We start from the raw sequence: 24532 nt of genomic DNA on the forward strand, positions 1-24532 counted from the left end.
ATGCTACAGAATTCTGTTTTTCAGGACAAGAAGGATAACCAGAACTTACTGGGACAGTTTGCTCTGTTTTCTTCTGTTTGCATCATGCCTCACTTACGTCATTTGCTCTCACAAGCATTAAATTCAGAAAAAATTTGTTTTAAATTCCATTTCAACGCATCATGAATCACTTTTACTTAAGAAATGACAGTTTAGAATCACATGAAATTGCTTCCAAAAAGGAGCAAGATACCTTGCCAGGTATTAACTAATTTAGAATCTCTTAAATCCTTCAGAAGAACCACTGAAATCTCAGATGCTCAGCTCAGCATCATGTCTGGAAATTGGTATGAATGTGGGAAGACCAAAGAGGGTCCTTGGAAGCTCTGATCTCACACAGCACAAAGGGGAGGACTTCTTCCTTTCTTTGCTTCACGTGTTCTGTCTCCAGCATTCACTGTGTATCAAAACCACCTACAAACTCCTACAAATAGGAATATTTATTCATAATCTTACACTCCATAAAATTCAGCGACAGCCTTAGGGTTTTTTTCTAGAGGTTTCTGATGCAGTCAACATCAGCATCAGCAGGCTTGCACTGTGATTATATAGTTGGATGTTCAATTTTTTTTTAAAGTACTATCCTTTTGCAAGCGTCCCAAGTGTTTTCAACCTTATCCAATTTCTCATCAGTAAATCCTATTCTTTCATTGTTATGAATGTTTTTCAAGTGTTGTCTCCAGTGTAGCTGATGATTCTTGTAGGACATTTCAGTACCGAAGGCATGAGGTACCTATAGGCCCTCCAAGATCTCAACTTTTCTCCCGGTATCTTCTATTTCCATTAAGAAAAAAGGATGTATAAATAAGAAAAATATTTTCCCCTATAGTATTTTCTTCTCTTAATGCATACAGAAAAGAATCAAAAAGTCTTATTTCATATTTGGTTCCTTACCTATTGTCATTCAAGTCCAATTGCTAAAAAAGTTTTTACTACGGCACCTTCTGGCTCTTTTTGATAATAGCAATTTGTGTATTGACTTCAGCAGGAAAAAAGCAGCACTTTGATGAAGTTACTTATCTAGGTACAAAAGGCATTTTTAAAGTTTGGCAGCAATGAAGTAAAAAGCCTACTTGCCTTCATTGTTGCCAGGTCAGCACACTGGGGTTTTTTAGGATCAGGCTCAGCAATGACACTCTAATGGGCACCAAATTACAGTAACATGCATTTCTTCTGCTTCCTCCTTTCATATTTAACAGTGTTTCATTACAGATTTTAGTGCTTCATTAGCATACAGAAAAAAAGTTATTGTCACACTCTGTTTTGCTTTTCATTACTAAAATAAATTAATTACGGTTCTTGAAATTCACGAGGCATTGCCACTTCCAGTGGTCTAAGCATATTAAGCTGTCTTCTTGGGAAAAAAACAATAAGGCCACATCAGCAAGACTGACATTTATTTCAATCTCCTACTCTAAAATCTGTAGTTAACAAGGTCAAAAACCATTGGGTGAATTATGGGACAAGAATTCTTAAGATGATTTGCAGCAGGGATTTATTATGAAGCCAAAATTGTATTGTCAGGGGGAAGCAGATATGTAGTGAATATGAGCAAAAAACCAGTCCATCTACTTTACATGCTGTCAAGTGTTAAAGGCAGGAATGATTCACAACTGCACAAATGGTGCAATTCTGAAACTGTAGGAATTATTTCCTCTTGTATCAACCTTTGAGAAAAAATACCTTTGCCTATGTCTTAAGTGTGAAAATAACTAGTTTTTTTCTCCTCTCTAAGACAGGAAAGTATTACCCTATGTCCAATTAAACTTACTCTGAAATGAATAACTGGCATACATGAGAATAAATTTGCTGGAAGTAGATCAAACCATGCATTTTAAACTTGCCTACAAAGGGTTTCCTCACTGAGATTTCCTTTTCTCTCTTCCAAGTAATGGAGGTTTCACAGGCCTTTTTTAAAAAATTCTTCTTACACTCTACAGGAGTGTAAGAATGTGAAGCATGTAGCTTCCCATTCCTCTTGAAAAGCTGTTGCAATATGCATCAGGAGTAAGAGAATGTTCCAAGAGGCTAGAGGACAAGATGGGAATACAGGGTTGGATGAAAAGCCCATCCCAAACTCTCCAAGAAGAAACTGAGAAGCTACAGGGAGGCTCCTGTTGTCCGTAGGCTTTTTTGGATCTTTGGCCTCATGCAACATATGTTGCTTGATGCCAGCTCTAAGCATGTTCCCTGCTTATTGTTCTACCAGTACTAAGTGATGTAATTACTGATCTGAAATAGTTTGCAGTGTAAAGCACAGCAAGATCTCTGAAAGTCCTGCTTTGCTGTTTCACCAAAGCCCTGAAGAGAGAATCAGGGAAGAAGGTACTGCAGGGCAGGTGCAGAGAGATTGAGAAGTGGCCGAGTCACCCTGTTTGAAAACCAATCTATATCTAATTAGTGAATCCTTGTCACAGCCCTGAAAGGTATATAAGTACTGCTGCTCAGTTTTACAGCAGTCTGGGATGGAAAGGAACAAATTCTGCTGTGTTTTAAAAATGCCTTTAACCAGTTGAGTGAAGGCAAATTAGGCAGTAATAGCTGTGAATGTGCCTTATAAAGTACAACTTAATGCCCCTGCTGGTTACAGTTGCAGTTTACATGCTACAGAAACCTTATATTTACTGTTCCTTCAATGCCCTATGATTTTATTAAATTTCACATCCACAAACTTCTTTTTCTTGGAACACATGATGAGATACATACCTGAAAGGTGCTAGTGGTTGGGTTACTCATACCAAAAGGGAGGAGATTTGTGTTCAAGTGCTGTAGTCTGAGTTTGATGAGTCTTTGAGCAACTTGGTCTAGAGGAAGGTGTCCCTGCCTGTGTGGTAGGAGGGTTGGAACTAGATGGTCTTTAACCTGTTTTTTTCCAGCTCAGATAACTCTACGATTCTTCGATATATCCTCTTACGAGAGAGACACTGTCTGGCTTGTAAATCGGTATCAACTCTCTCCCAGCTCCTAAGAAAAGTATGATGTAAGATGAATGACAACACATTGCATCTGAACACAGCACAACAGAAGAAGTGAGGTACAAATATAGCTTATCAAAACATACATTGAATTTTCTCCTCCCTCCTCTCCAATAAAGGACCCAATTCCTTTACACTACTAATATTTACTGGGTGAGTTGGGAAAGGAAGGAAGTTTGTACAGGTCCTGTTAGAGCAGAAAATTAAAAAAATTTAGTCTTCTACTCTGAATGAAACTGAACTCATCAGTCTCTAGATTTATTGCATGTTTAGCTGATAAATATATTAATCATGTCAAAACATATTCCTGGCTAGCAGAATAATATTATGTACAGGTGTTCTTTTGGGGATATCTGCTAAACCTGGGAATCAGATTCAGTGTCTGAGAATACCATGTATTTCTTGTCACTGCTTAAAGCAATCTGTCCAGAACACATTATTTCTTTGCACTCTAGGCTTTTATTACTTAGCAAGAAGGAACTTTTTTTTCCCGTCTGAGTGGATGTCACTTGAATATAACCAGAAGAGCCAAAACTGATTTTGAACATCTTGAAAGAACCTATTACACAAATAAAGTGCACTTTGGGGCTTCCATACTGAGGAGTTGAAAGAAAGACACTTTCAAATTGATGCATGCTTGGGAATGCTAATGAGCAGTCTTGGACATATGACTAAACAGCAGCGTTACAATGCTGTTGAGTAGTCATCTTCTCCAGGACGTGTCTGCCAAACAATAGCTACCAATTTTGTTTTTATTACAGAATCTTCTTCTGCATATGGTATTCCTTCTTTCTTTTTTTCTTCTTATTTTTTCTCTTTTCTTTCTTTTTGTTGTTATTTTAATTTATTTTTCTTCCTCATTTTCTGTTAGCTGAATATTAAAAAATCCTATTAGTAAAATATTCTTGTTTATGGTCAGTCCCTTTATTAAAATATCTCTTAATTGAATTTTTTTTTTTTTAAGCAACAGAAGCAACAGCAAAAGTTTAGAAACATTCTATAATTTCTCTAATATGGATCTGGGGCATGTAAATGGGGAAATAACTTCATTTTGATAAGAAGTACTTCATCCTTGGTTAACTGATTTCTTCATTTCTTCTTCTAAACTGCAAAATGTATGTCAAGATTGCTTCCAGATATAACTATTACATCTGTATTACAGAGAATTCTCAACATTTCAATAGCTCTGGTTGGAGGAGTACATAATATTCTGAATATCTCCAGGTATACAAATATGTCTGAAGCCACTGAAGTTTCCTTACTTTTGTAAGGTCCAGTCTGGATTATTATTGTTTTTAGCACACTACTTTTAGAACCTGCTGAATGCTCAGCCTTGCTAGTTGCTCCCTGAGCCTTAATAGGGTGATGCCTGGGGTTGTCCTTTCAGGACTGTATTCCTTATAGACAAGTTTCCCTCCCGCCCCCCTCAGAAATATGTTACCAGTCTGTGGGAAAATGAATACTCTAAGATGCCAACAAAGCCCAGCAGCTTACAAATAAAAGGGGTGATATACTGTAACAGATAGAAGCTTTATGATGCATTTATATTCTTGATGGATATGAAAGGTTAGGGGCCAAATATGAGACTGTATGGCCAAATACACTATGTTAGCACTGACAAATATGACAGCATGGAAAAATTGCAGATAAATTCAAATATATTTAAAAACTTAGAGCAACAAATAACCAAGAGCATGGAAATTGTCAATTTCCTTTATTAAATAAGCTTATATTGAGAAAATACACATTGGGAAATACATAAATGAACCAAGAAGAAGATGGGCACTAAAGACAAAACTGCTGAGTGCAACCAAGCTATAATTTCTTGGTCCAGGGACTATCAAAAGGAAAAATCAGTATTGTCCAAGGTTAAATGTGACTTAAAACTCCTAAGTGGCAATAACTGTCCACACAGGAAGAAATGACAGAGTTGTTCCATTACACTGAACATAAATTAAAAACATTTGTCAATGAGTTCTAATGGCAAGATAGAGTGACTTTTATGCAGGTGAAGTCTCCTGAACAAGCAACTTCTCCTATATATTGACTGTAAGTTTGAATAATAACCTTTATGTTAAAATTTCTTTCAGAAGACAGTGTCACCTTGCATTTTTCTTACAATGGACAATAAAATTGGGCCATCAATTCTTCTAAAAATAATATCCATATTTTGCTATCAACAAAGTGGTTCTTTAAATGTATTTAAATACATTTTCCAGATTTGGTTCTTTGTATACAAATGTATGAATAATTTAAGTGGCTGAATGTGATTTTACAGATCATTAAAATTTGCACAGCCAGGAATGCATTCCTGAAATCCACATTTTACTTATATAAAAAATTCTCATGTTAAGCAGTCTGTTAAAAATGGTCATGCTGATGTATCAAACTTTATTGTAGTTGTCTTATGATATCAGAACTGTTTGTGCTAGTTTCTTTACTGTCATCATATCATTACTTCATAAAAGAGATGTGATAGGCTTAAACATTCTGCTTATCTAACTCATGATTGACAACTGAACTTCTGCACTGCCAGATAAACACTTATCTTCAAGCAACATAGTATTAAAAAAATGTAACAGGTTGCAGTTATTCATAATTGCATCTGCTGAAGCTGTAGCCTAAAAAATATGCTGTATTTTCTTTGATGGTGTGTTCTGGAAGGGTGCTTCCTGGGGGGGAAACTGCTGTGTCATTGTTGAGGTATGAGAGTGGGCAGGTACTGCACACACCTACAGCCATATCCAGGGCTTCCTATCTAAGTATATGGCTTTTGTAGTGTGAGTCAGCTGGTTCCTTGAGAAAAGAGAGGGTGAGCACAAGAAATGATAAGGTAGGAAAGTGTTGCTCTTGAAGTACTACATACCACAAGAGTTTACTGAAATTACTGTTTTAAAATCCAGTTACTCTAAGGTCTGTGGTCCAATAAAATATGGCTGAAGTATGTCTGTTTCCTAGCCATCATTGTTTTTAAAATATCTAGTCCTCAATTTCAAAATATCAGATGGGATGTATGTGCTTTAGCCATTAATGGTGACTAATGCTAAAGCAAAGATGCTAAAGGTTTTAAATCATAAGACCTGAAATGATATTTAGGAAAAGGAGAAAGTTCAGCTTTCACCCCTTTGAAAGGTCAAATGGGAATTATTAAAAAAAAAAAAAAGACAAGTCCCCAAAGTTTTATAAAAGCAGTAATACCTTGTCTTTGTATGGTGGTTTTTTTTCTGAACGCTGTATAAACATTAATAACAGCAAAAGTTCTGCAACATGTGGAGTCTCCATTTTACAGGTAGGAGAAAATAAGGAATAAAAAAAGTTATGGTCTAAACTCTCAGGAGTGCCACTTAGGCCAATCTTAGAAAACCTTGCTTAATTTATGGTATTACATAATACCCAAAATTCCCGATAAATTTACAGAAAATATTAATAAATCAGTGATAATGTAGCCGTATCCAGAACTCCTGAACATGTACTCTTAAAAATTAACTGTCTTTCTCACAGCCACACACAGGCTGCAGGAATGGCACTAGAAAGCTCTATTTGAATTTTTACCTCAGGGTTAATACAGGGCATAGATTCATTAGATAGCAACCAGTGAAACTGGTAATATGTCCTCTGTATAAAAAAGACAAGATCAAATTGCAATTTGGGTTTAGTTTCTTAGGGCAAAAATTAGTCTTACCATGATGTATTACGTGTGGTCAGCCTCTTTGAAGCCAGGCCAACTCATTTTTGGCTTGCACCCTGCAAAGTGGCAGCACTTTCATTCTGCTCAGTTACTGGTACACAGAAATCCCTTGCATATGTCTTTTGAATCTAGTTCATAGTTGTATTTTTTGTTTCTAGAAAAAATCCCATGTCTGTACCACGTGACAGAGCATGGTGTAGGTACATTTCAGTGACACTAGAGCATGTATGTCCCCAAGTGAGAGCATAAGAAACACTGTGCATCACAATAGTGGTCTGTCTAGCCCTCTCTTCTGTCTGGCACTGGGAAGAGCAACCCTGACCATTTCTCTTGGTTGTCTCCCAGCATCCACAATCACAGAATCACAGAATTTTTAGGTTGGAAGAGACCTTCAAGATCATCGAGTCCAACCCATGTTCTAACACCTCAACTAGATCATGGCACCAAGTGCCACATCCAGTCTTTTTTTAAGCACATCAAGGGATGTGACTCCACCACCTCCCTGGGTAGATGATTCCAGTATTTGACCACTCTTTCTGTGAAAAACTTCCTCCTTAATTCTAGCCTGTATCTCCCTTGGCGCAGTTTGAGACTGTGTCCTCTTGTTCTGTCTGTTGTTGCCCGGAGAAAGAGACCGACCCCCAGCTCACCACAGTCACCCTTCAGGAAGCTGAAGAGAGTGATAAGGTCACCTCTGAGTCTCCTTTTCTCCAGGCTGAACAACCCCAGCTCCCTCAGTCGTTCTTCATACGGCCTGTGTTCCAAGCCCCTCACCAGCCTCGTTGCTCTCCTTTGGACACGCTCAAGCATCTCAACGTCCCTCCCAAACTGAGGGGCTCAGAACTGGACGCAATACTCAAGGTGTGGCCTCACCAGTGCCCAGTACAGGGGAAGAATGACCTCCCTGCTCCTGCTGGCCACACTTTTCCTGATACTGGCCAGGATGCCATTGGCCTTCTTGGCCACCTGGGCACACTGCTGGCTCATGTTCAGCTGACTGTCAACCAGCACGCCCAATCCCTGGATGCATGTTGCTAGAGGACACATCCATGACCATCTCCCTTTAGTATCTATTTCTGGATTTTTTGACCATGAATTGACCATGAATCCCTTCATGAACATGATGATGCCAATATTCTCCTACTGATTTTCTGAGTTTCATTGGCTGCTATCTAGTTCTTGTCCCACAGAATTTGTTGAACAATAGACTGTATTAATTTCACTCACCAGCACCTTCATGTTTTCATCATAGCCCGCTGTGCTGGTTTTGGCTGGGGTAGAATTAATTGTCTTCACAGTGGGTGGTATTGGGGCCATGTTTTGGGTTTGTGCTGAGTACAGAATTGATAATACAGAGATGTTTTTGTTATTTCTGAGGAGGGCTTCCACAGAGCCAAGGCCACTTCTGCTTCTTCTACTGCTGCACTGGTGAGGAGATCGGGGGTGCCAGAGAGGTTGAAATGACACACCCTGGACACATGACCCCAACTGACCAAAGGGATACTCCAGACCACATGACATCATGGTCAGTATACAAAGTTGGGGAAAGAAAGAGGAAGCAGGGACATTTGGAGTGCTGGGGTTTCTATTACCAGGTCAGCGTCACACATCATGGGGCCGTGTTCTCCTGGAGATGCCTGAACACCTGCTTGCCCATGGAAGGTGGTACATTTTTTTATTGTTGTTGTTTTTTGTTTGCTTTTGTGTGCACATTTTGTTTTCTCTATTAAACTGTTCTTCTCTCAACCTACAAGTTTTACTTTGATTCTCCTCCCCATTCCACCACATTGTGGGGAAGAGGGGGATTGGGCAAATGGCTGTGTGGTGCTTAATTTCCAGTTGGCCTTAAACCACAGCACCCCCTCCAGTTTTTCCATTTCCCAACTGAGAGTTGTAGTTGTCTCTTTATGTAGGTAGGCAACTGCTCTATCTTTAATCATTTTAGTTGCCCTTCTCCAGATCCATAGTTTCTTACCAGCTAAATAAACAGCCAGGCTTAACAGCTCCACTCAGCCTTGCTTGGATTAGACATCCCTGCCCTGTTTTAATGTCTGGTGTAGTCCTGCCACAGAAGTGTGATTTTATATACACTGACTGCAACAGAAAGACTGCCCTACATTCCCATCCCTGAGATTAAAATAGGAACAGTAGCTCACATAGCACGTGGAAACATTTTTTTTTTTCCTTTTGATTGAAAGAATAGGAATAGAAAAGGAAGCTATTTCATTATGCTTTTTAAAGGGATTTGGAGATGCTGGCAATCTCCAGAAAAGCTTCTTTTTATCACATTTTGTGCCAAACCTCACAAAATTACTGTTCTGCTATGCACTGACTGCACATTGCAGATTTGCTTTGTGGTTGTCTGGATTAAATCTAGTTTAAAATATACCTTCCAAACAAAATCCAAATTCTCAAGCTGTCTTTTATTTATAGAAGTAACAAAGTACTTTCAATTTTTCAGTGTTCTTTAAAAATAATGTTTCTAAAAACATAAGGAATTTCTGTATCTTAAAAGTAGGAAGATACTTAACAGCTCTATTAAACAAAATAATTAACTTAAATGTTTCAGAAGAAGGAAAGAAATGAGCTGATTACTGACTTGTTTGACTAAATAGGTGCTGCAAGTCCCTCCTGGGCCAATAGATTAGTGACCTCATTCTGGTACACAGCTTTTACAGCTGGTAGGGATATTACAGGTATTTTACAGGTGGTAGGGATATTATCTTGGCATTCAAAAGTCAAAAATTCTTCCTGTCTTCTGCCACCAAATGCTGTGTGAATACACACATGCTACTCAAGTCACAGATTTTTCTAGCAAAATTCCATTGGGATAAAGACCTTAAATCAATTTAAAAAAAATTATCCTTGTTTTCCCTAGGTCTAAAATTCGTGTCTGTAACAGAAGCATAGTATTACTAGTGCATCAGCCCAAAGCATGAACAACCCAGGGTAGCATCGTGTCACTCAACCTCCTAGGTAAAAAAAAAAAAAGATGTTTGCATCTGAGTGATGCAAACATCTTTCTGTTCAAACAGAATATTAGGGTGCCCTCAACCAGTGAGATGTGTGACCTATTTTATATTTGTGCTGCCCTGTAACCCAGTTTCTTGGTTTGTTGCTGGATCCTGATGAACCCCATTGCAGAAGAAGGGGTCCCCTGGCCTCTTGGGGTGTCTTTAGAGTGAATCCAAGACATGGTGTGGCTGAGTGTGGCTCTGATAGCTTGTGGCATGCTCACTCTCCATAGATTTGCAAACCTTGCCCTGCCAAGTGTTCTGTCTTCCCTTAACCTCCTGTCAGGCCCCACAGCATCCAACATATCCTCCTGCTGTCAGTCTGTAAATACACTGCTCTGTGGGCCACTTCTTTTCAGGTGCTTCAAAGCAAAAGACACAAATGCATAGGCACAGACCTGAACCTTGGGGATGCAACCAGAGTGCCACAAGAGGCCTGTGGTGTGGGAGGTTACTCAGAGGCACACAGGTCACTCCTCACTTCTGCCAGCCAGCCAGTTTACAGCAGATGATTCTCTCAGCACCCCCACCATACCCTCCTTAGGCATATTTGGGTGCTTTATGTAGGAGATTCAGTGACAGTTTAAAATGGCACATAAAGTGTCGGTGGTGTATGCACTCCTGGCTTTAATGTCCTGCATCTGCTTACCCAAGTCCTTTTCCCCAAAGCTGTTGTTCACTAGAGTGTAATAGTTTTGATCCCTTCATATTGTCACTGCTTCTTGGTGAAGCTTGAAAATATCACAAGGCTAAATGAGATCTTTGTTTACCTTAAAATAGACTCCAGCAGTTCTAAGACAAATGTAGTTTAAATATGGAGCAGAAGAAGGTCTCTCTGGAAAAAAACACTTGGATCTCTGCCGGAGCCACTGCAGAGCTGCCATTTCTCCATTAGTTCAATATTCAAATGCTAGACTGAAAATGACTCTTGCTTTTCCTCACAAGGACTACTTAAAAATGGAAATTACTCTAAATTGCCAAGCAATAATTTCTCTCAGGGGGTCTACTACATTTTAATTCTACTTACTTCTCTCTTTTCTCCTATGTACACCATCCCTCAAATGTTCTATTTCCTTAAGGCTGTTTATACTCCACCATGAAATTTCTGCGCTCTGTCTGCCAGCAAAAATAATCAAAAGTTTGCAGAAACCAAGGGATTGCAGAAACCAAGGGATGCCTGTCTTAGCTGGCACACCTGGCTACAGCATTTATACAAGGCTGGGTAAATTGACCATACGTGGAAGTCCTCCCACAGCATAAGTAAAATAGAGATTTTTCATGATCAGGATAAATAGTTGATTATTTCTCAGATCACAGGTAACATTTTTCAATTGCTCTGAGCAAAATGGTGAAGTAGTGAATTCATAACAACCACTTAAATAATGGAGAAAAAAAAGCCTCTATGCCTAGCAATGAAAGAGGCTGGAGAGCCAAACACAGGTGGGAAAAGCCTGCAGAACATGATACATTGAGAGCTTTCCTCTTGAAGCCCTCAAGGACTCTCCTCCATGCAGGAAAGGTTCACCTGTTCATGTGACTTCTGAAGTTACATGAACAGGTGAAACTTTCATTTTGGTCTGCTCCTGTATCTACCTGTACACATATGCAGAACAAGTGAGTGAAATCCTGCTGAAATTTGCATGCCTTCAGCACTTGAGACAAAAGTGCCTTCAGAACTTGATACAGCTGTGTAAAACTTCAGTGGTTCCTTAAATCAAATGACTGACATGAAAATATCTCTAACAGCTATATACTGGAATACTAGAATTGCTGAGAGTAGGAATGGCAATTTCTTGGTTTTCTAGTTATTAGAAACTTTAAGAGGGAGATTGACATTTTCTATGAGGGAGGAAGGATCAGATCATGCTTTTCACCACCCCACATGGAAAATGGCCAGTGAGCAATTTATCCTGTACAGAATAACTTCTTTTCTGGCCATACATTCTGCAATGCTTGAAGCCCATAACCTAAAAAGAGCTGAGTCCAACAGAAGCATGTCCTGCATAGTACTACATCTCCTTGCATCCTTAAACCTTTCTGGTTTATCTTGATCCACTGATGTCCAGAGAGTTCCTATGAGTTGATGCTGAGGTGGATAAACCAAAAAGAGGAAAGGAGTACCAAATTGATGTGGAGCTGTGAGACATAAATCAGTGTCAATCAATATTCTATGCTTTTGGAGACACTAATCAATAAGAAGCACAGTATTGCCAAGAACACCTTAGTTTTCACTAATGTATGAAAAAAGCGAAGTCAGAGAGAGTTTTTTCTGCTTTTTTGTTTGCTTGCTTTAGGTCAGTATGATGCATTGTGTCTTAAGGAGAAAATTGTAAGTTGTAAATTATGCAGAGCTAGGCAGAGGGGTCTGTTGTGCATTTTTTTCAGGGGTAGAACTATAATTATTTATTTTTCTTTCTCTTTCCTAAATGCCTGATTCTTTAAAAAATGTAACATGAAAACACTGATAGGGATTATGTGCAGGATGAAAAGCAGTGACAAGAAGTAAAGTTGACTGTATAGAAGGTGCTGAGTTTTAAGAATACCAAGATCTCTGTTTCTCTTCTGATGTTACAGGTAATAAATAACCTTTGCAATGGTGATCCTTGAGAATTTACTAGAATTTATTTGCCTTATTATTTTCTTACACTATGGTTAGATAAACAGCAGGCCAAAAACAATGTGTCAATTTGCAATTAATGACATTAAAACAAAGCTGAGCCAGACATGAAAGTTGTGTTTAGCCGTGAATTTTTATAAAACTTGTTCCGATAATCTGACCTAAGCATTGCTATTAACACAGCTAAATGCATGGAGGATGTATTCAAAGCGGGCTTTGATATTGTAACTAAATTAAAATTGATTTTGTAATGGGAATATCTGGTATTTTTTCTTACTTAAAAATCTCACTTCAAACTAAGTGGCTTGTGTTTGACAAGTCAAGGAAATCAAATAATTTATATGTGATGGCAGGCAAGATCATAATGAAGATATATATGGACACAAAGTTATCAATAACAAAAAAAACCATGTAGTACTCGCCACATACTGTTCTTTCCTTTGCAGTTGTGCCATTGCTAGGCAACTGAAAATGGATGAATAACAGATTTCAGATGTATATCTATACACTTAGATTAGGCTTCATTTGCAGGCTCAAAAAAGGGGTTTGTGAAAAGCTATCATCTTTCTGATCAGGGTCCAATATGTCTTTGCTACCAATAGGGACAAGAAAATAGATTATTTCTAATAGGAACAACTTTGGTTGATAAGCAGCACAATGTACTTTTCTTGTTAATGCACTCTTCTGTTTAGTAACTGAGCATTTTCGCAATTTTTCATGCTTCAATTTTTTAGTCACCATATTGTGACATTGTACAAGCTATGCATCCCATAGTCGATTAAATCATCATTGCTGAATAATCAGTTACTGAATTTTAAAATACTAGTAAAATTTCCTTCAGTAGGGATTATACATAGTTCTAATAGGTGGAAACATTTTTACTGAAGTAAATTATGACCCCTGTCATTTAAAATGAAGTTACTCAATTCCAACTGCATTTTCTACATGCTTCAGCAAACACTTAAATTCTTATTTCTAGTTATATTTCACAGTAAGGACAGAGAGACTGCTATAGGAGTATTAAAAGTAGCTGACAATTCACATTTTCTCTACAGCCTGCTGCTCCTTCAAAAAGGGGGGAAAAGGAAAAAAATCTAGTCCCTTGATAATTAGTACCCTTTGTCAAAGCTTCAGTTACAGTTTGATGAAAAAAAATCCTAAATGTCAAGAACCATGCAGTCTGATAAATATGGATGACATTTAAAAAGCAGAGGGGGCTGTTTCTAGAAAAGCAGAAGAGGCAAAAAGAAATGTAATACGTATTTATGTTGAGAAATAATTTTTTTACCATGTATTCTCCTCATATATTGACTATTTTGTACTCCTAGTTCTGTTTTTCATGATAGCTGTGATCCCTTTGTCTTATATCAAATGCCTCATCTGCATTTTGCAGTGTTTCTTCAGTGGAAAACAGTACATTTGAATGACCCAGGCCTTTCCACTTGTAATCACTCAGTATAATTGATTGAAAAGACAGACTCAGAGTACCCTCCAAATATTTTAATTTTTCAGTGTCGCTTAAATTTAGCAAAGAAATGACACCCTGAGAAAATGAAATGGCATGTACTCGTAAATTGCTAACTGTGTGATACAGATCAGTCACAGCCCTCAGTGATTACTCTTTAAACAAGTCTGTCTCTCCAGCATACTCAAAGGAATTGACTTGCAGAATGTTAACAAACTGAAGGGGAAGATCTTTTGCTTCTGACAAGTTTGAAAACTTTCTTTTTGGGAAGTGTTTTTCAGCAGCTTGAAGCAGAAAGCTGGTTCTCCTGGTTACCCGTGCTGGGTGTGACAGTACTCCTACTACAGCCTTTGTCAGAATGACACTCGGTAAGCAAGCTGGAACAGAATGGAAGATTGTTATGCAATAAATATCTAATTAAAAAGTCATGTGCAATAAGAAAGGATTAAGTGACCAAACTTCTCAATGACAGGGTTGGAAACATGTGTCAGTGTGTTGCAGTGACAGAATGAGAGACGGGCTGTAATGAATTCACAATCTTCATTTCCTGCTTTATCATCCTGCCAGAGCCAAGAGCATTAAGAATGTAAATGCAGTCACACAGTAAGACACCATCTCATCCTGCATTGACAGGATCCAGGTGCTATTTTCTTATTTTTCAAGAGATAGCAGTAGAAACAGCCAGGTCCCATCCATACCCTTAGTGGTAGCATACCTGGACTACACTGCCTAGTGACTACCTGTCATTGCCAGGGGTACCTCTGAGCTGCTCAACCAAATCTACTTTTATCAAAATTCAGTAGCTACAAATAAAAAAGTAGCCTACCATATTAAAAAAATCGACTGAAAAATTTTATTTCTGGATCAATTTTATAATGTCCAAAATTGTGCTTGACTTATTTATGAATGTCAAATATCTGTCTTTCTTATTTAACTGCAATATATGAAAATCTAAAATTAAATATCTCTCAGATTATCTTAGCAAGATCTGTTTTAAAAGATTAATATAATAAAGAGACTTTGAGATAGCTTTCAGATGAAGACAGAATATATAGCAAATTTATCTCAGATATCAAATTGCACCTTTCATATATGCTGAAACTACCATGAGTTTACTTAATAATCTCAGAGTTTTTGAACAGCTCATTAAAATTTCTCTCCTCCATCTATTAGATTCATTATCTCATATATGTCTCCAGCACTGACTACTTGGAGACTCCATATTACTTTGCACTTGTGAACTACTATGATACCAATTCTACAGGAACAAGGACTGAGACCCCTGCACAAAAATAACATGTGAGATCTGCTATGTAAGCATCTTTATTCCATCCCTAGACCCTTGAGTAGCTCAATCCACTTGGTGCCAATATGCAGATCACAGAAGTTCCCCTTTCCTCAGCTTTTTGAGACAGATGAATGGTTTTCAGATTATTTCAAGACTGTATTTCTCCCCAGACTTCCTCACTGATGCATGCTGAAGGGAAAGAAGAGCTGTTGTCATAGTAGTAGTCCTCTTTGCACCAAGAGGGATACAGTCTGGCCTCAGACAGAAAGATGGTGCCTACCAACAAATATCCTTTAAAAGAGGGATTACAGTATCAGCACTGAGAAAGTGCCCAAAACCCTATGTAGTGAAAGATATGCATAGAGATTGATATTTTTTTAACTGATAAATGAGAAGAAAAATGCAAGAAGAGAAAAAATATTGGCAGTATTGAGTTTGTGAAAAGGCACAAATCTTGAAACCCTCTCATCAGGCATGTGTCCAATTGTGGTTCTGTGTTTCTGAGAAAACACAGATGTTCTAAACTAATGTGCAGAGGTGTGATGTTTTGCTGCAGTGCATCATCTCATCATCTGCACTATGAGAAGGTCCTGAAATAAGGACTGCACCCAGCGGTTTCAGCTGTGCTCCTAATTAGTATTCTGTCCTGTTTCTGGTGAAATCAGGGAGAGCCTTGCCACTGTTTTCAGGGATACCAGGATAAGGTCTTTTGTGACTGAAGTCCTGCAGTTAAACAGCACATCTATATATTCAGGTCATTTTGTTTTCATGATTAGTCACAGTATGGCTAATTTAAATGTCCTGCAGCACAGATAAAATACTTTCAGCTTATCTGTTAAAAGCAATGACATACCTGCATTCATACACAACTGCTACAGCAGTTGTTCAGAATACATATATCCTGTTTTTTAAGTCACAACCTTGCTTATAAAAATTTCCTCTGTCCTTGTGTAGTCTGCTGTGTTGGTTGTGGGCTTTTGTTTTCATTGTTGATTTCTCAAGTGAGCTTTCCTTCTTGCACTGGACTGTTTGATATGCACAGCACAGCAGTACCTTTAACTGGGATGGTAGTTATACAGAGAGAAACGTGGTGTTGTCATTTCCCTTCCTTCTTGGAGGGCCTTGCAAAAATTGCTTTTCATGAAAAAAAATCATTGAATCTTCTTAAGGGTGTTGGAATTCAAGTAGCAAAAGACTAGACAGAAGGTTATTTAAAATGTAATCCCTTTGTTTAAATATTCACATCCCTTAAAAAGAAAAATTCATAAAAGCGATGCATTGTTAAAAATTAATAAAATTTAACTTTTTCACATGCCATAGGTTCTGTTTCATAAAAATATGTGTTTGAGAGTGAAAGCCATGTGATATTTTTAGTATTGTAATTTTTTTCTAAAGAAAATGTAAGAATATCTTTGTCTTCAGGAATAGCACTTCAGCATGAACTTTGAATCCCAACCCCCAGCCATCAGCTTCTTCCTAGATTAGCTGAGTGCATTGGGTCTATTTAACCATTAGCTTTTATTGAAGGATAGATGAATATCAGTCCCTGAAGAATAGTGAATTAGCTACTGCCTTGTAGCAAAGCATTTTCTCTTTTCTCTCTACAATAGGTCTGCTATAAGCACAGCTTTTCATGATACAACTGGCAAGTAAAGTGGCAGGTCTGCAAAAGAAAATGGAAATCTTTTGGAAAAAAAGACTCTTAATGTGCAAGGGCTTTTGCTTTCATTTTAGTAACCTTAGAATAAGGTGATCTTTTGAGAATAGGAAAAGGATTTGAGTAATGCTTAACTGGTCAAAAATGTGTTCTAGTGAGTTTTAAACAACATATGTTTAATTGCATATAGAAAAGTCATAGCATCTCTTAGGGAAAAAAAAAAAGACTCCAAAATCATTGAAAAATGAATTATGGCAATATAAACCCTAAAACAAAGAACAGCAAAAACTTAATGGAAAATACTTTTGGTAAATGAATTTATAAATTTCTGTTGCTGTATCTTATGTTTATTCCACTTATTTTCCCTTTTCCTTTCTCTCCACAGAAGGCCAGCTGAAATTACATCAATTTAAGAAAAAAAGATGAGTCAGAATTACTGGCTTTTTTCCTTTATTCAAAAGTATCTGTGTTTACACTGAAAGAAAGATACTAAGGCCATATTCTCTTCCCTGTTAGCTCTCAGCTAAAGCTCATGCAGGTCTTGGATTTTTCTTTTCAATTTGAATAAGACAGCATAAATAACTCCTTGTTTTCTTCAACAGAGAGCTAACAGAGGGAGGAAGGGAGCTAGAGATGCTTATGCTTCAGTCCCTAATAACCACAGGACTAAAAACCTTCAAGGCAGACAACAGATGATGAATAGGTCAAAAGACCCCAGCTCTATGGGCATTACAATGTTTTTTCCTACCTTTTAAGTGTTGTGATGCTTCAAATTTAGTCACTTTGTATTTTAGTTAGAGAAAAAAACCCCACAGGTTAGATAGCATTAGAGGCAGAGAAACATGAGACAGCCCCAGGAACACAGCAGAGTGCATTTTCACAGACTCCACAAGTGATCAAGAGAGGTGACATCCCAGGGGGGGAAAAAGGGGATTCAGAGGAAATTTTTGGGAAGGAAAATAGACTGATATCCTGGGTTTGTTTCTCCAGCAACTTGCCTTCACACATGTCAAATTGTAATTTTTTTCACCATAAAAGTTACCAAACTACCAGCTTTTTAAAAATCACCATTGAGGCCTGAGGGACAGAGGAGAGCTGTTGTTCATGTGACCAGTTACGTACTCAGGGATGCCAGATGGCATTTCACATAACATGGGAACTCTTCTGTTCCCATATGAAATGCCAGTTGCTGTGTCATTTTCTTTGCTCATTCACAACACTGGCCAATATCTTTGCTGGTCACTCCATCCTTTCCTTCTTGATTAAAACACTGAAAGTAGAAATCTCTCAAAGAAATAAAGAACACAAATTTCCAGATTCATACTGGGGAGGAAATTATCTCTCTCTGGATGTAAAGAGAGAATTCCTGTGGCATCCTATAGGCTTGATCATTTTCTGTAATCAACCTAAGGTCAAAGACCTGGGCCTAACCCACTTGGTCTTCATGGCCTTGGAATCTAGGGCCCAATCTAACATAACAGTTACCTTTTAGAAATACTTTGCTTTCTCTTTCTACATAAAGACTTGACAACCCAGAGGGTGCTGATCTGGTGTCAGAAGTTGGTTCCAATAGCAGGCTGTCTTTCACAGAGTGAGTTATGAGACATTCAGTTCAAATGGGCAGAATCTGTCAATACATTAAAAATAAAAACTCAGGCTTACAAATACCCTATTTATCCAATTGCTGTGTAATCTTACTGTTTTCCTTATGTGCTGTGGATACAAAATGGCCAAACCCTCTTCTTGCTTACTGCATAAAAGTGAAAGTAGCAAAAAGGGTGCTTTTGCAGTTTAGGAAATATAGTGAACTTACTTAATGTTTGTGGTTTCTAGCTTAGTTTCAGTTAAGTCCATAGTTGAGGAAGTCCAAAGTTCATCTTGCATGGTAAATACTGGACTCTGATTAGACAAGCCTGCATGTGGCAGAGGAGGAAAACCACATTATAATAATATTTCAAGTGGCAGAACAGTAAAATTTGAGTGTCCACTTTTGAAGCTATTTGTCACAGAGTGTTAAACTACATTTGGAGCAACAGAGCAGTGGGTCGGAGAGATAAGACAAAAGTGGGTAGCTGTGTCCTGGATGATTTTTTTCACCTAGAAAGCAATTGAGTCCTGCTCAGAAGCTCTCCCATCACATCTGGCTTCTCACCTTACAGAGTGTGGCAGCCCTCAGCCCAATCCTGAACAGGATATCTGAAGAAAACCATTTTGGGAGGTAGAAAAATACCTGGATTCAGATGGACTCAGACCTCTGTTTCCTAACCTCAGTTTAACTGAAAGTGTAGAAATGTTTTTTTGATTTGTTCACTGGATCTAACCCATGTGTGCATCAGAAGCACAAAAACTTTCTAAGGTTGAAAGACAAGCCAGAATTACTAAGCAGCCTAGGCTTTACTCTAAAGTACTGTGTAGGACTGTCCTGCTTTCCAGGTGAGTAAAATTTGAGTTAAACTTATCTATAGTGCTGGAGTGAAGGGAAGCCCTTAAAACATAAGGATAAACATAATATAAATGCCCATGGAATTAATATTACCGTATTAGAATGGGGTATCACAGATTAAAAATAGTTCAATGCCTTCCAGAATGTACTTGTGTTGCCTTGTGACTTACTAAAACCCAGACAGTGAATAGAACAGACCTTCTTTGGACACTGGCACTGTGACTTTGGATGTTTCTGAGTGCCAGAAAGTTGTAGTAGAGCTTTAATTCCATAAAGGCTCCAAGGTCTACTTATTTCATCCTCATGGACAATCAAAGAATTTCTAAACCACGAGATTAGAACGTATCCAGAATAGAGTTTCACTTCATAGTATCAAAATGGTTTGGGTTGGAGGGATCCTTAAAGAATATATAGTTCCAACCCCCTTGCCATGGGTAGGGACACCTTTCACTTGACCAGATTGCTCCAACCTTGCCTTGAACACTGCCACTCAAACCATGACTCTAAAGGCTGAGAATGTACAGCAGTAGTGACCAATAATAAACAACCATTTCATTTTTTAAGTGGTAGAAAGTTCACTTCCTGAGACACAGAAACAAGTTTAAGCTTGGAAGAAAATGCAAAGACATGAAAATATTTGCTTCAAATGGCAGAAGAATTTCAGTAGATTGGTGCAGAGACTGCTAGCCTCAGAAAAATAGAACAATACATTATCCCATTCCTTCTCTTGTTTGGTGGCAGCCACAGGACCGATCAGCTAGTGATAGAAATATTCCTAGTGACATCTGGATCCCAGGCACATTCTTCTGGCAGTTCAGGAGTCACTTTTAAGCTTGAAACAGTTATTTTGCTGGTGGGCTGCCTACTATTCCAAATTACTTGAAAAAAAGCATTATAAAACACTGGATGAACATGAAATTCTTTAGAGTTGTATCATAACCCTTTTGTCCAGTACAGCTGACATTTCTAAGCTTGACTGCATGTTGGAAAACTCTGGGTACAATATGTCACAGATTTGTGATGAAACATGGCAGGTTTTTGTAAGTCCATTTCAGCTGTGTGTTTCACTTTCCTCAGCCATGAGTTGCTCTGAAGTCAGTATTTCTGCCTAAGAGCTCTACTGCACAAAATCCAGTTGAGACAACATCATGGAAAAGCTTAAAGGGACTAGAGACTAGATTGCCAAGCAGCTAGAACAGTCAAGTGTCTGTTGAAAAAGAACAGGCACTCAGTTAATCAAAAAAGGCAGGCACTGTGGTAACTAATAGAAGTGACATTTACTGTTATCTCTGTTGTGTTTGGTGAACAGAGTTTGTGACTTTTCCATCAATTTAGTTACCAGCACATGTAATTTGCTCGTGCAGGAGCCACGGGCCCTTTCTATCATCTTTTCCCTGAATCTGCATCCTCCTTTGCAATCTTTGATGAGTTTTATTAATTCCAGGGACTCAGGGGGAAAGAGAGGGACCTTCTTGAAGCATTTGCCGACAGCTTGTATGTCTGAGATTCCCCTCAAGCAATTGCAAACAACTGGTTCAACTTCCTTGGTGCTTTCTAAGTCAGTTCAGAGTCCTTGATCCTTGCCTTAGGACTGCAAAGATTAAACCTCTCTAGCTTAGAAGGAGCCAGGTAGGAATATTGGCCTGTTATCAGTGACTGACTAGCTGAAGAGCATAATATTTTATTTATTTATTTATTTATTTATTTTTGTTTTGTTTTTCATTTTTTCCCTTATTCTTCTCTCTAAAAAATACCTCCTTTAATTATCCCTGTGCCATCTGGAAAAATACCACCACACTGATAAACTCAGTCTTTGGCATAATACAATGAAGTCCCTGAAGCTGGTGATTTGGAACAGGAATATTGACATATTCCGTGCTGTACTCCTTGCTGAACCTTGGATATGTGCTCTTTTAATATGTGTGTTTGGAGATAATATCTTTTAAATGCACATTTGAACAACACTCTCAGGCACATGTTGTGATTATTGGGGCTGTTCTGTGCAGGGCCAGGAGATGGACTTTAATGAATCTTGTGGATCCCTTCCAACTCAGAATATTCTGTGATTCTGTATTTATTTTTCCTAGAAACTGACATAGCTTCCATTTAGTGGATGTTCAAATTGCAAAGTCTGTATACTTTTAAAATATGCAAGGAAATTTTAAATTTACTCGATATGATTAGTTTAACCCTGCAGTCCAACATAAAACAGGTTAAAAGTTGAAAACAGTCAGAGCAAGTCAGCTGAATGTAGCACTGTGTCTACTGAGGTAAGACTGACCTGCTGACAAATCAGTTCTAAGCAGCAACATCCTGAGGCATTACGATGCCCCTCACAACATTAATATGTATCCCCAGTCCCCTGTCCTGTCGTCCCTGCATTGTCATGTTTCATACTGGCATGGATGCTGAGGGCTTGAGCCACTGTGATGGCACCCAGCAAAATACAGACTGGGAAAAGCCCTTCCTAGGTTACAGAGTTCCCATTCTGCCCAGGGAATTAAAGTCTGTAGGAAATGCTCTTTACCTCTGAATTCACAGCACATACTTCCAAAAGCAGCATTTAACGGAGCTGTATTGGGGATTGTGCTCCAAAATTACCTGATGCAAATTAAATCCTTGCATATTTATTAGTTTTGATTAAACTAACATAGCCACCAACATTTTCAGAAGTAACAGTCCAAATTTGAGACTTTACAATAGTTTAATTATGTTATATTCATTTCCTACTCATTCCCCAGATCTATGCAAAGCAGCATCATTAATTAGCCTGAGCACTGCAACTGCTAACAAGATCACTGATTGATAACAGAGCTTTCTCAGTGTAAGCTGTGAAATCTGAAACATCATTTTAGGTAAGATCAGATGGACCATGTCCCTCACTGCCTCCAGGTCACTGTCAATCACTGTTCTTTGCCAGCTCCTTTTTTCTTCCCACCACAAAAAATCAGTAATCTAAGAGATTCAGAAATGTTTCAGTAATACAAAAGACACAAATCACAGAATCACAGAATATGCTGAATTGGAAGGGACCCACAAGGATCATTGTATCCGACTCCTGACCCTGCATGGGACCATCCCCAGGGATCACAACATGTACCTGAGAGTGTTGTTCAAACTCTTCTTGAACTCTGTCAGGCTTGGTGCTGTAACCACTTCCCTGGGAACCTATTCCAGTGCCCGAGCATCCTCAGTGAAGAACCTTTTCCTAATATCCAATGTAAACCTCTCCTAAAATGACTTTAGGCGATTTCCTCAGGTCCTGTCACTGGTCACCACAGAGAAGAGATCAGTGCCAGCCCCTCCTCTTCCCCTCAATGTGAAGTCATTGCTGTGATGGTGCCTCCCCTCAGCCTCCTCCAGGCTGAAGAGACCAAGTGACCTCAGCCACTCCTCATCCAGCTTCCCCTCCAGACCTCTCACCACCCTCACTGCACTCTTTTGGATGCCCTGTAAGAGCTTCGTGTCGTTCTTATATGGTGGCACCTGGAACTGTTCCCAGCTCTCGAGGTGAGGCCGCCCCAGCCCAGAGCAGAGCAGGACAATCCTCTCTGGCTGGTGATGTTGTACCTGATGGTCCCAGGACAGGGTTGGCCCTCCTGAAAACAGTTTCATGAGCTCTCTCTGTCTCTCTAAAATAGTACTTTTTCATTTAATACAGTTCAAACTGAAATGTTTTGATATTTGGAATTTAAATAAGAGCTTTTTGAAAACATACATGCAATTTTCATTCAATGAAACACACTAAATAGATGCTAAAAATGTATTATAATTTTAATTTTTCAATTCTAGCATATGAGAATATACTTATAGAAAACATTGCAGTCACTTCTAAATTTGAGAAAATTGCAATGTGCTTGAATTAGGGACCTTATCAGAATAAAGGAACAGAAGAAATCAAATGCAACCTATAAAACAAATATCCCTCTATGTCTTTCTATGTGAAAACGTAAAATGAGGATTCAGATTAGACTAACATTAAAATCCTGTCTTGATTTGTACCCCCTATTTTCCTGATCAAAGGAAAACACCCTCATTAAGCAGGCAGTAACCCTGGAGATTTGCTCTTTCTAGCCCCTTGCTCCTTGTATATCTGGCTTTGCTGTGACCAGAAGACATAAAAGCATGAAGGCTACTCTAACTGATATTCAACTGGTAATAAGTGAGAGAAGATGTGATTTTAATTAATATATAACTCTCATCAACAACCAGTATCATGTACTCATAGACAACATCAATCAATCAATCACTTGTAATTGGTCTCATTTTCAGCTAATTGCTGTATAGTTCTCAATGTAAAAAAAAAAGCAGATTCATGAGAACATGGATGTTTTGGGATGCCAGCTAATAACTTCCAGGCAAATGGTGAAAAGATTTGGTGGAGCAGTTCTAGAAGTTATTTTGGGCACAATAATCTGTGGAAAAAATTAACTTAAAAGCAGTGGGACAAGAATTGGACATGATCTGTATAAAACATAGGTGGCTATTTAGCATCTCATCTTCATTGAGGTTCAACAGTGACATCTGATAGCCAAGACACTCAGAGTGTTACATTTCTGGTAGATCTTGACAATTTTGAAGGTATTTATCTACCTACCCTTCAAAGATATCCATTTTATATTAGTTCTATTTAAGTCTTTTCTCCATTGATTGCAGTATCACTGGTTCACACTAAAGGAGTGCAGTGCTTTGCAATCAAAATATAGAGCCATAAAAAGGTCAAAATTACAAATAATTACAATAATTTCCAAAATTACATTAAAACTTCAAATCCTGATGACCTATTCAGTGAAAAAATAAATTGTAATACTAAATGAAAAATGCACAACAGGATTCCATTCTCTTGACAAGAGACTGCAAAAGATTTTTCAAAATGATCCAATAATTACAGAGTAAGATGTATTGCAGAGTTTTATGTAAGAAAAAAAGTAAATTGGGAAAGTTGGTCATTTAAAAGTAAAGAAATAGAGTTATGTTTTTGCATGACCCTGGAGAAAAACTGTAATTGACCCTTCCCTGAGCAAGGGGAGTGGACTAGATGACCTCCAGAGGTCTCTCCCAGCTTCATCTATTCTGAGATTTTGTGATTCCTTCAAATAAACCCCCTGTGCACAAGCTTTAATTTTTTTTATAATTTTGAGTTAATTACAAGGTTTCATGCTATTATTTTCCACAAGAATCCTGACCTGTTCAAAAGACTGATCTAAACCTTACTGAAAGCCACAGTAGTTTTTCCAATGGACTTCAGTATGCTCTAAATAAAATCCATAATTCATATGATGGATGGTATCTCTCAAATGAGGGAAAAAGACTGACTTTTGTTTTGAAATAATAATTATCACAGCA

At 38.2% G+C, this 24532-nt stretch overlaps 1 long non-coding RNA gene across 7 annotated transcripts in view; it reads left to right on the forward strand.

Moving 5' to 3' along the window:
* Nucleotides 1-24532, forward strand: part of LOC139588251 (uncharacterized) — a 92556-nt gene that overhangs the window by 33376 nt on the left and 34648 nt on the right. For 2 of the 7 annotated variants that reach the window (XR_011678598.1, XR_011678600.1), the window contains exon 3: nucleotides 8080-8227. The exons of 3 other annotated variants lie outside the window; for them this stretch is intronic. This is a non-coding gene — a long non-coding RNA (uncharacterized lncRNA). Of the gene's footprint in view, nucleotides 1-8079; nucleotides 8228-8297; nucleotides 8365-24532 lie in introns of all 7 variants that reach the window. 2 more of the 7 variants (XR_011678602.1, XR_011678601.1) reach the window with 2 other exon arrangements.

Source organism: Agelaius tricolor, unplaced genomic scaffold (genome assembly GCF_023055355.1).
Source record: "Agelaius tricolor isolate 1412-34295 unplaced genomic scaffold, bAgeTri1.0.p SCAF_3, whole genome shotgun sequence".
In the NCBI taxonomy this organism is placed as follows: Eukaryota; Metazoa; Chordata; class Aves; order Passeriformes; family Icteridae; genus Agelaius; species Agelaius tricolor.